The sequence below is a fragment of the Lutra lutra genome, chromosome 16 (genome assembly GCF_902655055.1).
Source record: "Lutra lutra chromosome 16, mLutLut1.2, whole genome shotgun sequence".
NCBI lineage: Eukaryota > Metazoa > Chordata > Mammalia > Carnivora > Mustelidae > Lutra > Lutra lutra.
In genome coordinates, this window is record NC_062293.1 from 50,577,988 (window position 1) to 50,591,488 (window position 13,501).

The 13,501-nt window shown below is 51.6% G+C and overlaps 1 long non-coding RNA gene across 1 annotated transcript in view; it reads left to right on the top strand.

The window, feature by feature from the left end:
* LOC125086836 (uncharacterized) overlaps positions 1-13,274 on the top strand; it is a 21,562-nt gene extending 8,288 nt beyond the window's left edge. Inside the window, exons 2-3 of the long non-coding RNA XR_007123272.1 lie at positions 10,371-10,374; positions 13,264-13,274. This is a non-coding gene — a long non-coding RNA (uncharacterized LOC125086836). The remainder of the gene's footprint in view (positions 1-10,370; positions 10,375-13,263) is intronic.
* Positions 13,275-13,501: the final 227 nt, after the last annotated feature.

Consider the following 13,501-nt stretch of genomic DNA (forward strand, 5'->3'; position numbering starts at 1 on the left):
ACACTCACTCCCCTCCTTCTGTCCCATTCTGCCTCCCCCGTCCGCCTCTTCCCCACAGCCCCTGCCCAGCAGGGGTGGACAGATGAAATCCCCCTCCCGGTGAGGGGGCCCCGGGCCTGTCAGGACCCTCCCACAGAAGAAGGACCTCAAGCCACAAATCCTGGGGTTAGTAGGAGGTGGGGTGAGGAGGAAGGGGGAGGGAGAGTCATTGCAAGACCCCCCCAACACACCCTGGGGTTAAAGAGGCTTCAGCCAAGAACGGGAGCCTCCTCCCTACTCCCCCTGGGTAATGGGTCCCCTACACGAAGCCTCACCGTACCACAAGGCATTCGGAGTGTCCTGGGAAGAGCTTACAGCCGTGGGGTAAGGAGACACATTTGGAACCAACCAGAAGCCCCTGACCTAGGCAAATCCCACGGCCCAGAAAACTCAGGAGGTCTCAGGCTCCCCAGCTGCCACAGGCCAGCATAGAGTGACTCCGGCAGCACTTTGAGGACAAGGCCCACGGTGCAGGGCGGGAGGCTGAGGTGGGGGCCTGGGCCTGGGTCTGCCCTCAGGTAACTGATTGCCCCGGGTGCTACAGCAGGTGCCAGGGCCTCTGTTAACTTCTTTCTTCGCTTGGTTACACTTCACTAGGACTGACCCTATTGTTTGCCCTTTGGCTACCCTAAGCCCCACATCCCCAGGCTGGGGAGCCAAAGTTTCCCTCTCTGATCACCCCTCTCACTGCCCCTTTACTGAAAAAAACTCCCAGTTGTCCACTGGGGAGAGTGGCGACTCTGGCCTTCTGGTCCCTCAGCTCCACATCCAGCTTCAGGACAAAGGACAGTTGGAAAGGACAAGGTGTCTACCACCTGCCTGTCCCCAGGCTGTCAGCTGAGTGGTGACGGACATCTCCCTGACCAAAATGCCCAAGGCTGCTCAGACACCCCCAAGGTAGCTGCTTCCTTCTCTTTCTGTGTCCACCCAGCACCTCTCCTCTCCCGGCCTCACCCCTTCATGCCCTCCTCCCACAAGGCTTCACTGGGCGCCTTCCCCACAGAAACGCCCAGAGCCCCGTCCTGACAGAAACTTAAGGCACTTCCAGACCTGGAGGTGAGGTGGGGGGCAAAGCTGTGAGAGCCTCAGCAGGAACAACAAGGTCCCTAGTGAGACCTCCCAAGGGCAAGGCTCCCCAAACCCCAAAGATGGCGGGGGGCATTTCCAACTGGGAAAAAGCCCACAGGAATAAAGATGAAGATTCAGCCCTAGAGAGAAACGGGATCTCCGGCCATAAAAAGACAGGGAGGCCCCTGAAATGTGTGTCGCTGAGTGAAAGAAACCAATTTGGAAAGGCTACATACTGAATGATTCCGATTATGCGACATTGACTGGGGACAGTAAAAGGATTGGTGGTGGCCTGAGGCGGGTGGAGAGGGAGGGCTGAACGGTCGGGAAGGAGAATTTTTCGGGTGGAGAGACTATCCTGTACGATACTAGAATGATGAGTCCATGCTATTACATATCGATCGAAACCTCTAGAATGTACACCATCAAGACTGAACGCTGGTGTACATGTTGGACTTCAATTAGTAATCTGTATCCATACTCAGTTATAATCCATGTACCACCATCCTCTTGGAAAGAATTAATAATTAGGAAAAGCAGGGGTGGGGGGAGGGGGAGAGAGGGGAGTCAAAATAAAGCTATACTTTTCGTACAATTTTTATATGAATCTTGAAGTGCTCTAAAACATAAAGTCTATCAGGGGCATCTGGGGGGGTTCAGTGGGTTGAATGTCTTGATCTCTTGATCTCAGCTCGGGTCTTGATCTCAGCGTTGTGAGTTCAAGCCTGGTGTTGGGCTCCATGCTCCCATAATAATAATAATAATAGTCTATTAAAAGCTGAGAAACCAAGTCATAATAAAGGGGTAGCATTTACTGAGGTCTAAGGAAAATGCCCTACCCCTCGTTGCTTAGTTTAAGAATGCCATGGTAGGGTGCGGCACAGTCACCAAAACTGGGGACCACCCGAGTGTGCATCGACCTGATGGAGGGATGAACAAAGCGGGGTCTGTGCGACAATGGGCTTTTATTTGCCATAAAAAGGAAGGAAACGTGGACCTCGCGTACCACGTGGACGAGCTTGAAAACATGAGGAGTAGAAGAAGCCCGTCACGAAAGACCACGCAGCATGTGATCCCGCTTGCAGGAAATAGCCATTAGAGGCAAAGCCACACAGATAGAAAGTAGATTCGTGATTTCCCAGGGCGGGCGTGGGGGGAGCAGGGGAAAGCGGAGGTGACAGTGAAGGGGTACAGGACTGCTTTGAGAGGAGACAACCACCCACAGAGGTCCATGTCAGGGAAGGTTCCAGACACAACATGTGTAAGGGGCACAGCCTCGCTCATCTGTGAGTTCAGGGTGTTTATGCCCACACCCAGTGCAGGGCTGAGGCTCTGAGATGGCTTGGACCCAGCAAAGTCCCACACTGGGGCCAGGCTGAACCTAATTCAAACCCTAGTCACTGCCACCAGGACAGGTGGGTGCTCTGGAGGTCCCAAAGGATGGTGAGAAAACAGGTAGGGGCAGGTCAAGCCAGCCAATCAGGAGCCAGGACCAGCAGGAACAGCAGTGGGGACTCAGAGGGGGTAGGGGGCAGACGGGGTGGTGAGCGGCCCCTATTATGGATGCAGGGAGGGGTGCTTCCCTGAGAGCAGGCCCTTAGAATGTCAGCCCGGAAGTGTCATGAGACCTTTGGTATCCTGAGGCACCAGAAGGGACAGCCCGGAGGCTGGGGTGGAGATGATGGTGGCTCTTTGTGGGTGTGGAACCCCTGGGTGTCCCCCTTGCTCCCCACCATGTCCCTCTCCCCAGGAGGGGGAGAGCGCTGGAGGATTTGGAAGGCACAGGGTGGGCTGGGAGATCTGAGCTCCCAGGAAGTCTGACTCTGGGTTTTTTGAGGAGTGGGGAGTTCAGGGCCAGGAAGTAGCTGTTTGTGCTGGACGAGGGAGCCCTGGAGATATCTCCAGATGGGATCTGTCTAGCCACCAGCAGGGTTCATTCAGGGAGCAGGACCTGAAGGCTTGGGCGCAGGGATCCCTCCCACGGACCACCTGTCCTCCCTGGACAGGGAGTGACTGGCCTGAAGCAAGAGGTTCTCCAAGGTCAAAGTGAGGCCAGGCCAGCGCACCTGCCTTGGGCGCTGGAGCGTGACCTGTCCCGAGCGCAAACAGGAAGCTGGGCCCTGGCTCCAGGCGGCCAAATGGTGGGAATAAACCCCTCCTTTATTTAAAAACAAGTGGTAATTCAGCCCAGCCTGTGCGCAGATGGCCCGGATTACTGGATTACAGAGCCCGGGGGCACCCAGCTGGGGATGACACGCCTGCTAGAGCCACTCACCCCAGTCACGGTCACGCAGGAGGGCAGGGGCAGCATGTGGACACCTCCTCCCACCGTGGACCACGCCCTGAGGGGCTGCTCAGGGGTCCTCACTGGCCAGACACAGTGCCCGGAAGGGGGGAGGGTCCTGTGTGCCCCGTGATCGCCTCCCCATCAGGGTGGGCCAGTCAGATGCTCTCTCCCAGGACTTTGCACTTGGGCCTGAAAGCCGGTCCAGGAGGCCAATGGAGATGTGGCAGCTTGGGGGAAGCTGGACCCTGACAGCCTGGGCAGGGCTGTATGAAACCCCCACGCTAAAGTGGGCACTGGGGGGGCAAAGACAGCTAAGGCAGCCGATCTGGCAGGAGAAAAGAGAAGAGCAAACCCCATGAGAGGCAGAGATGGGAGACCCCATTGCCACTGGAGGGAAAGGGCCACAATGTCGGCCATTCACTCTTTTGTTTTAAAACATTTTCCCATTTCCAGTGTCTGTGTGGCCTGGCTGTTCCTTTTCCCTATGAGATGACACCCCATCTTGCCATCCTCATTTTTTTCACTTGAGGTGATCTGAGTGGAGGGTTGTTCCCTACAACCTGACTTATGGGGGCCTGCCAGCTCCCCACCCTACCCCAGCCTCTGTACCATATTGTCCCTGCTGAGCAGATGATGGCATGGCTGTCCTTCATGAGGGTCTTGCCGGGGAGGCCCGCCGCGTAGCGTGAAGCGCCAAGGGTGCTCCCAAACCATCCAGCAAGACCCTTCCTGACCCATCAGACCACATGGCAACCGGGGAGGAAAGGATTCACCCCCACCTTCCATCACTCTGTACCCCTTTCGTGAGGTAGTTCGCTGAACCCAACTGTTCGCTCAAGGGAGTGTTAAATCAATGAAATAAATTAGTCACCTGTTGAAGCAAACCCAGAACTCAGCCTGTCAATGCTTCAAGGTTAAGAACTCAAAACCCAAGGACAACGAATCCCACTCAGTGAGGCTTTTTTCCACATAAAGCAAAGTCTTAAGCTATTGCCAAATAATGTCCTTGATTTGTGTCTGCCTCTTTCTCTCTTAAAAAAAAAAAAAAAGAAAAAAAAAAAAAGCCTTTCCCACCCGGCTCCTATCAGTGGAATGCTCATAATCGCTCTGGTTTGGCACTGCCTGGGTCAAATAAGTTTCTACTCAAATAAACTCTTACCATTTTCCATCCTCCTCAGTGTATCTTAATGGGTGAGAAAGGAAAAGCGGAAACAAAGCTCAGTTAAATTAGGTTCAATTCTGATTCTGCTCCTTTCTCAGCAGGCGAGTCATTTCTTCTCTTTGGCTGGTTCTTCCTTTGTAACAAAACACGACATTGATGGAATTACCCCATAATCGAGCCATTCCACCTCTGGGTATCTCCCCCATCTCCCTGCAAAGAATGGGAAGCAGGGACCCAAACAAATTTGCACGCCCGTGTTTGTAACAGGATTACTCGTAATAGCCAGAAGGTGGAAACAACCCAGATACCCACTGAAGGATGAAGGCGTAAATAAAATGCAGTAAATCCACACAATGGGCAGTCATTCATCCTTGAAGAGGAAGGAAATTCTGACACATGCCATGCACCGTGTGAACCCTGGGAACACTAAGCAAACATTGTGTTGAGTGCAGTCAGTCTGTCTCAAAAAGATAAATGAGGGATTCTATGAGGTGCTTATATGAACAGCTACAGTAGTGAGGTCCATAGAGACAGAAGAGGAGAAGGGTGTTTGCCAAGGGTTTGGCGGGGAGGGGAAGGGGGCGGAGGAAGTGAGCGGCTGTTACTTACTGGGGGTAGAGGTTCAGTTTAGCAAGATGAAAAAAGTTCTGGAGATTGGTTGCACTACAGTACTTCACACGACTCACTGGAACCCTTGAAAATGTTTAAGATGTTCAATTTTATATTATGTATATTTTGCCACGATTAAAAACAAAACACACATGAAAAATTGAAACCTCAGAGAACGTGTTGATACAGAAATGCCTGGAACATGGTAGACATTTAATAGATATTAGGGTCTCTTTTCTTTCTTTCTTCCTCAAATTCTGGTCCTTGGGGCACCTGGGTGGCTCAGTAGGTTAAAGCCTCTACCTTTGGCTCAGGTCATGATCTCAGGGTCCTGGGATCGAGCCCTGCTTCGGGCTCTCTGCTCTGTGGGTAGCCTGCTTCACATCCCCTCTCTCTCTGCCTGTCTCTCTGCCTACTTGTGATCTCTCTCTCTCTCTGTGTCAAATAAATAAATAATATCTTTAATAAAAAAAGAAAAAATTCTAGTCCTTGACTCCTGATACGGGTAAGATCATAGAGACTCGAGGAGACTAATTTATAAAAAGCCCAGACTTTAAATAATCTTTCTGTTATTTACACTGCCGAAGTCCCTGGGTTTCTTTCCTTGAGTAGCCTCGCTCATCCGCACAAGGAGGTTCGCTGCCTTACAAATCTTTTGAGAAAGAGAAGGACGACTCGGAGAGGAAGATTCGAGAGAAAGCTCGAGCTTGGCTGGTGGCCTTGTTATGCCTGAGTTTTCGCATCCGAGGGACCACCAAGGAGCCAAGCACCGATGCAATCACACGAGGGTTTATTTGACAAGCTTAAGCTTGGGCTGACACAGCGGAGTAGGGACTTGGACCCTGAACCAGATTACAGTGAGAGTTTTTAAAGGCAGAGTAGGGGTGGACTTGATGGTGGAGTGAGGACAAAGGCGGTTATGGATGTAAGTCTCTAAGGGATTTTGGAAGCGAGGTCTCCAGGACCTTGAGGGGCTAGCTGTTGTCTGGCGAAAAGGTTATTCATTACCAATAATAAAAATCTTCTTGTGAGACCCTTTAGATGTATATCCGTGGGTCATATGCTTGAGAATGATCGCTGACACTATCTTGGAGGATTAGAGATAAAGTTTCACATTTCTCCTATCAAGTGTCCTTGTTAGTGAGATTTAGGTTTAGAAGAAATTTAACTTTATTTACATTTCCTTCTGCCTCAGCCTCCTTCAGTTTTATGGTGGGGAGGGTGACATTAGGGCTTAAGGAACTGAGTTATTTGTCTCTGAAAACTGGGCTATTGGAAAGATAGCTTCTTGGTTGTAAATCACTAGGACATTGGTAAACCAAGGGAGACTCCTGTCTTGCAGGATTGTGATCTCTGCAAGTTAACTATTTGTTTTTCTCTTAGGGCAGCCAGGGGTGGCTGAGGAATGTCACACATACTACCAAGAGGAGGGGAGCGGGTGGAGAGGGGTGCAAGGTGCCAGCCTTTGCTTTGCCAAGATGGTTGTACTTATGTCAGGGCTAGAGTCGAGGTGGGTACAGCCTTCTTTTTCTTGGCCTCCACAGCCTTTCCATGCCTGTCGGTTTCAGGCAGACTGTGCCGTGTGGAGGAGGGTTTGTGTTGACTGATGCGAGTGTGTAAGTAGAAACAAGGGTCTCTCCATCGTGCCTGAGCGGGCGGGCAGCATCGCACACCTCCTCTGGTTTGATCTCCTCCCACCCTTCTCAGGCAGATACCTGGTCTGGGGTTCACAAAGGAAAGGAGTAAAGCCCAGAGAAGCAAAGCGTTTGCCTCCATCCCCTGGCATCAGGCTGGATCCGTATTATATCCAAAGGACAAGCCCTTTCCACTGCATCTGGGCAGCGAGATTGCTGTAGCCTCCAGCTTGGCACCCCTGGGCAGGTCGCCTTGCTCTGCTGTGTCGGGAGCCCCGAGCCGGTTCCACAGAAAAGAAGGGGGGCGGCGGGGGCAGTGATTAACTCGTACCGGCCCCCCTGGGCCCAGGATCGGGGAGGAAGCAAGGGCTGGTGGGTTCTGTGTCTGCCTCTCCAGCCTACATGGCACTGAGCCCGGGTTTGGAGCAGAAGTCATCACTCCTGTTTTGTCCGGTCCCTGACCCCGTAAACTCCTACCAGACAACGAGCTTTGGGGCACAGAAAGCTGTTGTCTTTCTCCAGCCAAAAAAAAACAGCTACCAGCACGAACATGTATTTACCAGAAGGTCACATGAGGACACGTGAGCTCGTGTCTGGTCCTGACTCAAAAGGGAAGATGTTCTGTGAATGTAATGCCCTGGGACTGGGCCTGGGCAGCGTTCCTGGGATGGCTCCGGCGGTCCTTTGGGAAGTTTGGCACCTGCGTGGCACTGTTGTCATGTGAGGGGACCGAGGGTGTGAGCCTTCTCCACGTCTCGCGATTTAAGAGCCTAGGTCACACTGGAGAGGTGACACCATCGTCCCACCGGCTGCCCACCCCTATCCACCCTCCCTGCTTCCCTGTCCTCCGGCTTTGCTAAGAGACTGATGCCAGTCAGAAGAAGCGACAGACGGACGCCTAGAGAGAGCTCCCAGATCACTTGGTAGGGGGGTTGCCACCGTGGAGGAGGACCTCGGGGCTGGGCAGGGGACTCAAGGGCATGACAGTGATGGGGGTTGGAAGCGGTACATCCCAGGGCCCCGGGGCTGCTCCCCTACCCCAGGCAGATCTCCCAGAAAGGAGTGACTGATGGCGAGACTGTCTGCGTCTGCCTGTCCTCCTGGACCTGGCTGTGAGCCTGGGCAGCTGCTTTCCAAGCAGCTGCCCTGAGCCTCCAAACAATCCTTTTAGCCTCTAAGGAATTAAGCACTTTGAGCCACACCCAACTGGTATTTTCAAGCTTTGCTGTAAACAAAGTAAAAAGATGCAGGTTATATCACACACCAGGCTGGAGAGGCGAAAGTGGCCTGCCTGGCAGTAGGCGGGAGCCCCCAGCCAGTGTGTCTGGGGGAGGCTGGGGCTGAATGAGGTTGTCCACGGCCATTGCCAGGCCACCCTCTGGAGGCCGTGCCTTTGAACCTCCCTGCAGATGCCATCCCACGAGTGACCTCCAGTGTCTATTTCAGAGTGAGGGGCTTTGCCTGGGTTCAGGGAACCACAGGAGAAGGTAACAAAAATAGTAACTGAAAGTAATCAGCCCCTCACAAGGCAGCGTGCCAAGCGCTTGACCTGCATTATCTCATTTCATCCTCATGCTGACCTGAAGAGCTCAGTGTTGCTATCATACTCCCTTGGAAATCAAGAAACAGGCTTGAGGGGCTTAGGAATCTGCCCCAAGTTCAGCTGGCTTTCAGCATCCTTGCCTGCTTCCTGCTAGCAGCTCTCTCTGCCGAGGGGGCCAGAGAGCTCGAACTTGACTCCCAGACTCCCTTGCAGCCAGGGCTCCAGATGAGAATTAGATTCTGTCCTTCACAGACACCTGCGCAGGCGTTGGCAGCTTGGATTGACAGGCAAGGGCGTGGACCCGTGGGATTTTCCACCTGCCGCCTTGCACTCACTCACTGATTTGATTGGGGTCCAGACGCAGTTATGGGGGCAGCTCCCCTTCCCAACCCATGGCTGTGAGTTGCAGAAGTGACCTCTGATTCCCAAGGCAGAGAGCTGGACAGTTCTCATGTGCCCTGGGAGCCATTCCTGGAGACCGAGGCTGGACCCTGAGCCCCCAGGTCCTCCTGTGTTTTTGCAGAGACCTAATTCCCTTTACTGAATCTCCTTCTGTTGAAAATACCTGCCAGGACTTTCCATTTCTCGTTCTGACGAGGCTGATGCAGTCCCAAAGAAAGCTAAGAGGCAAAGCTGGAGCCAACACCAGGGTCTCCTGCCTCCAGATGCCCTCAGCCATCTCTCCCACTAGTTTCGGAGTCCAGAGCTTGGGGACGGCAGTGGCCTGAGTGAGGGGCCGATGGCAACAGGTGTTTAGAATCAGGAGGTCCAGCTGGCATCTGCTTGTAAGGTCAAGGAAGGGAGACCGGGACGGAGGAATTGCCAGAAATCACGAGAGGGAGTCTCAGGTCGGGGAACAAGCCAGCCCTGCTTGGAAGATGCTGGAACAAGGTGTGAACGAGAGGTGGACGCCAGCAGAGGGGAGGGGAAGATGGGTGTCTGTTGTGTGGAAAATGGCTGATTCCCTCCATGCTTGCACATGCAAATAACTGAAAACACTCTTCTAAAAAAAATTTTTTTTTAAAGATTTTATTTATTTGTTTGACAGACAGAAACCACAAGGAGGCAGAGAGGCAGGCAGAGAGACAGAGAAAGAGAGAGAGAAGGAAAGAGAGGGGGAAGCAGGCTCCCTGCTGAGCAGACAGCCCAATTCGAGGCTCGATCCCAGAACCCTGAGATCATGACCTGAGCCGAAGGCAGAGGCTTAATGCACTGAGCGACCCAAGCTCCCCCCCGCCTTTTTTTAAAAGAACAGTTTGTTATCACATAGAACAAAGACTCTAAAGACAGGGCATCTATATCAGCCCCATACTGTCTTTGAAGGACTAAGTTGTTTCCTATCCTTCTGCCATACCCTTCTTGGTAGGTCTACTAAGCCTCAGTGGGACTGTCCTCATGGTCACAAGATGGCTGCACTATTCAGAATGTCACATCCAGACACACCAACCTCTAAGAAGAGGAGTCCTCCCTTCTGGGCTTCTGTTTTTACCAGGGGAGGAACTGTTCCCAGAATCTCCCAGTAGACTTCCTCTCAGATCCTATTGCCCACAACTGGGTCCCACGGTCATCCCTAATCAGTCTCTGGCTGGGAAAACACACTTCATCATTGGCTCATGTCAGGGGCTCTCAACCCAGGCAGTATATGAGAATCACTTGGAGAACTTAAAAAAAGAAAAAAATATATATTTAATGTCTAGTCTCCAGAACATGAATCAAAGCTTAGGATTGGCGTCCCTGGGTGGCTCAGTGGGTTAACGCCTCTGCCTTTGGCTCAGGTCATTATCCCAGGGTCCTGGGATTGACCCCCGCATCGGGCTCTCTGCTCAATGGGGAGCCTGCTTCACTTCCTCTCTCTCTGCCTGCCTCTCTGCCTACTTTTGATCTCTGTCTGTCAAATTAATAGATAAAATCTTAAAAAAAAGAAGCTCAGTATCCATGATAATGATGTGTCAGTACAGGTTCCTCAATTATAACAAATGCACCTGGGGTATAGAGTGTATCAGGGCTGTATCAGGGTGGCAGACAGAGGCATGTGGGCAATCTCTGTACTTTCCTCTCAATTTTGCTGTGAACCTCAAACTGCTCGTAAAAAAAAAAAAAGAGTTAAAAAATTTTTTTAAAGCTCAAGATTTGAGGCATTGCTACTTTTTTTTTTTTAGAATTTTCTAGAATTATTATAATATCCTAACATGCCACCAAAGTTGAGGAACTATTCGTTTTATTAATTTATTTTTTAAAAAATTTATTTATTTATTTGACAGAGAGAGATCACAAGTAGGCAGAGAGGTAGGCAGAGAGAGAGGGGGAAGCCCACTCCCTGCTGAGCAGAGAGCCCGATGCAGGGCTGGATTCCAGGACCTTGAGATCATGACCTGAGCCGAAGGCAGAGGCTTTAACCCACTGAGCCACCCAGGCGCCCCAAGGAACTATTGGTTTAAACTACATGATACTTGTCTCTGAGCTGGGGACAAAGGGACCTTTCTTAGAGGTGAACATCTGAATGATATGGAGGTCTTGTTAGCCAGAACGGAGAGGACAGACTTCTCGGAGGCAACAATGTGCCTGCTAGAGTCACCAAGGTACTGACGGTTAGTCCACACCAGTCAAGGGGCCTGCAGAGAAACTCTGGGGCAACAGGAACAGAGAAGGGGCTGGCCCGGGGGTGATGGGGGCCCATGGAAAAGGCAGGGCCCAGGGAGACAGAGGTGGAGACAAAGGCAGAGCTGGAGACGGGTGCCCACAGCTGCCATCTGCCCTCCCTCCAGACCCCTGGAGTGTGGCTTGGTGGGTTTCCCCATTGCCTGCCCTCAGAGATGACCAGAGACAGAGAGCAGAGTCCCAGTCATGGTGTGCAGAGCCCTGGGGATGGTGTTCGGAGGGACGATGGCCTGGGATGGCAGCAGTGCCAACCTGGGTGGGGGGGCACACAGGAGCCACCACCATCAGGGTTAGATCTCTGTGGCCCGTGACGAGGGGTGCACGACGCGCCTTTCCTCAGTCAACCCCTTGAATGCTCATCTCCCAGTGCCAGCAGGTCTTCCTTATATGCACAACACTGCCCTTTCTCAGGTATTTCCCTTGTCTGTTGATTCATGGGTTTATTGTCTGTCCTGGACCATCCACATGGAAGACACATTTTCTGGTCCACAAATAACAAGGCTCTTCCGTATTTCCCAGTACTGTTGCGCCCGGTGGGGCCATGCGAGTGGATCTGGCCAATGGGATGAGAGGTGTGGTGATCTGCTCTGTGACTCCCTGGATCTCCTTGGGGATGGGGCCTCCATTAGCGGTGGTCTCTGATTGCCTTTGGGGAGCAGGGCCCCACAACACCCTGCCACATTAACCACAGACATTCTGCAGCTGACTCGTTACCCCAGCCTAACCTAGCCTATCCTGACTAAACCACTCCAATCAGCTGTAGGTTACTCAAAAGCACAGATCTTGTGTTTCTTCCAGCGCCCGGAAGAAATATTTGTGGAAGACCAACTCTTCCTTTCTGTTTTGTAACAACAAAAGTTTACAATTTGGAAGAAGTTGTGCCTACAACAGACAGATTTTTTTTTTTTTTCAAATCTGAGAATCTAAACACTAGAAGCGATTGAACATTGAAATGGAAGGATGATTTGCTCACGGGGTTACCGTGTTGTGAATCAGGAGGTGACAGGTGCCCCCTGGTGCACTCTGTCCAGTGCGGTGTGGATGGCTGTGAGCAATCCGGAAATGTCACCTGCTTTTGTCTGGTAACACATGAGTTGTGACGATCCTTGGCCATTTATGTTTGAGACAATGGCAATTGTTTGGAAAGGTTGAATCATAATTGGGCAAATATTGTTTTTAGCCCATTCCTTCATCCAAGAACAACAGTAGAAAGAAAAACAGTAGTTTGAATCATGGTGTTGGGACAAGATCAAGTTTTTTTTTTTTTTTTTCCCTCCCCCCCGCCCTGAATTGTTTTGAGTTCAAATCCAGTTTGGAAATAGGATTAGACCAGAACAGGTTGGGTTGGGGACGTTTGGACTAAAACAGGTTACGCTGCAAGGTTTATGTTTGATGATGATAACAGAAAAAAGGAAGAAGAAAAGGAGGGTGGGAAGGAGAGGAAGAGGAAGGAGAAAGAGAATCTGGAGTTTTACCTGCCTGCTCTAAATCTCCCCTCTGGAATGAAATAGGTCAAGTCCTTGGAAACCCCGGGCCATGTCTTCTCTGAACTGGAAGCTTCCATATGTCTCAATAGCCCTTTGCATAAGCGTTTGGAGGAGCCACTCAAAATGTCACCACGGGTGACATTTCTGTGGTATCAGGAAAGAGGAGGTGCTCCAGGGATGCTGGACTGTGACGGGCACAGTGACATGAGACCAAGGCACAGGACTTCCTCACCTCAGTTTCCTAATCTGTGAATGGGCTCATAAGACTAACTCATAGGGCTGCAGGGGGATGGCGCTGAAGGGGAGAAAGAGGGCTGGGGACCAGCTAAGGCTGTCTCCTTCCTCCTGCCTCTGGCCTGGGGTAGGGGTGGGGAAAGATGTCTGTGGGGCTTCAGCTCGGGGAAGACAAGGGACACAAGGTCTTTGACCCAGATGCTATCTTTAAGGTTAATATGGTTTCAACTTCCAGGCTTTTTCAACCCCAATCGGCTCCTGTGAGCTTGTAGTCATCTAAAGTCAGGTGACTTCAGATGAGAAGACGGAAGGAAGAAGGGGGGATTTGGAGCAAGAAACCCCAATGCCACCATTTACATTCATGCACTTAAATATTTAGTGAGCACCTACTATGCACTGGTCGTTGTTTTAGCCTCAGGGAGATACAGTGAATACAATGGACAAAGGTCTCTGCTCTCATTTTAAAGGGCTGACAGAGGCCGTAAATAGATTAACAGATTGAGATAAAGACAGATGATAACAAGTGTTTTGGAGAAACAAAGCAGGGTGAGTGATAAAGAATGGAGAAAGACCTGTCGCGGGGGATGTTGGTAAGGTTTGGTCTGAGACAGGTGTGATGAGATGCACCTGCCATGATGAGGTTTTGGCTAATGTATCTGTTGGATGGGGCGTTTGAGGTGTCAGCTGGGGTCAGAGAGTAAGGTGGGGCCCACATCACACAGCCCTTTGCAGGGCGATTTATAGACCTGAGGACTTTTTCTAGGGGCAGCAGGGAGCCAT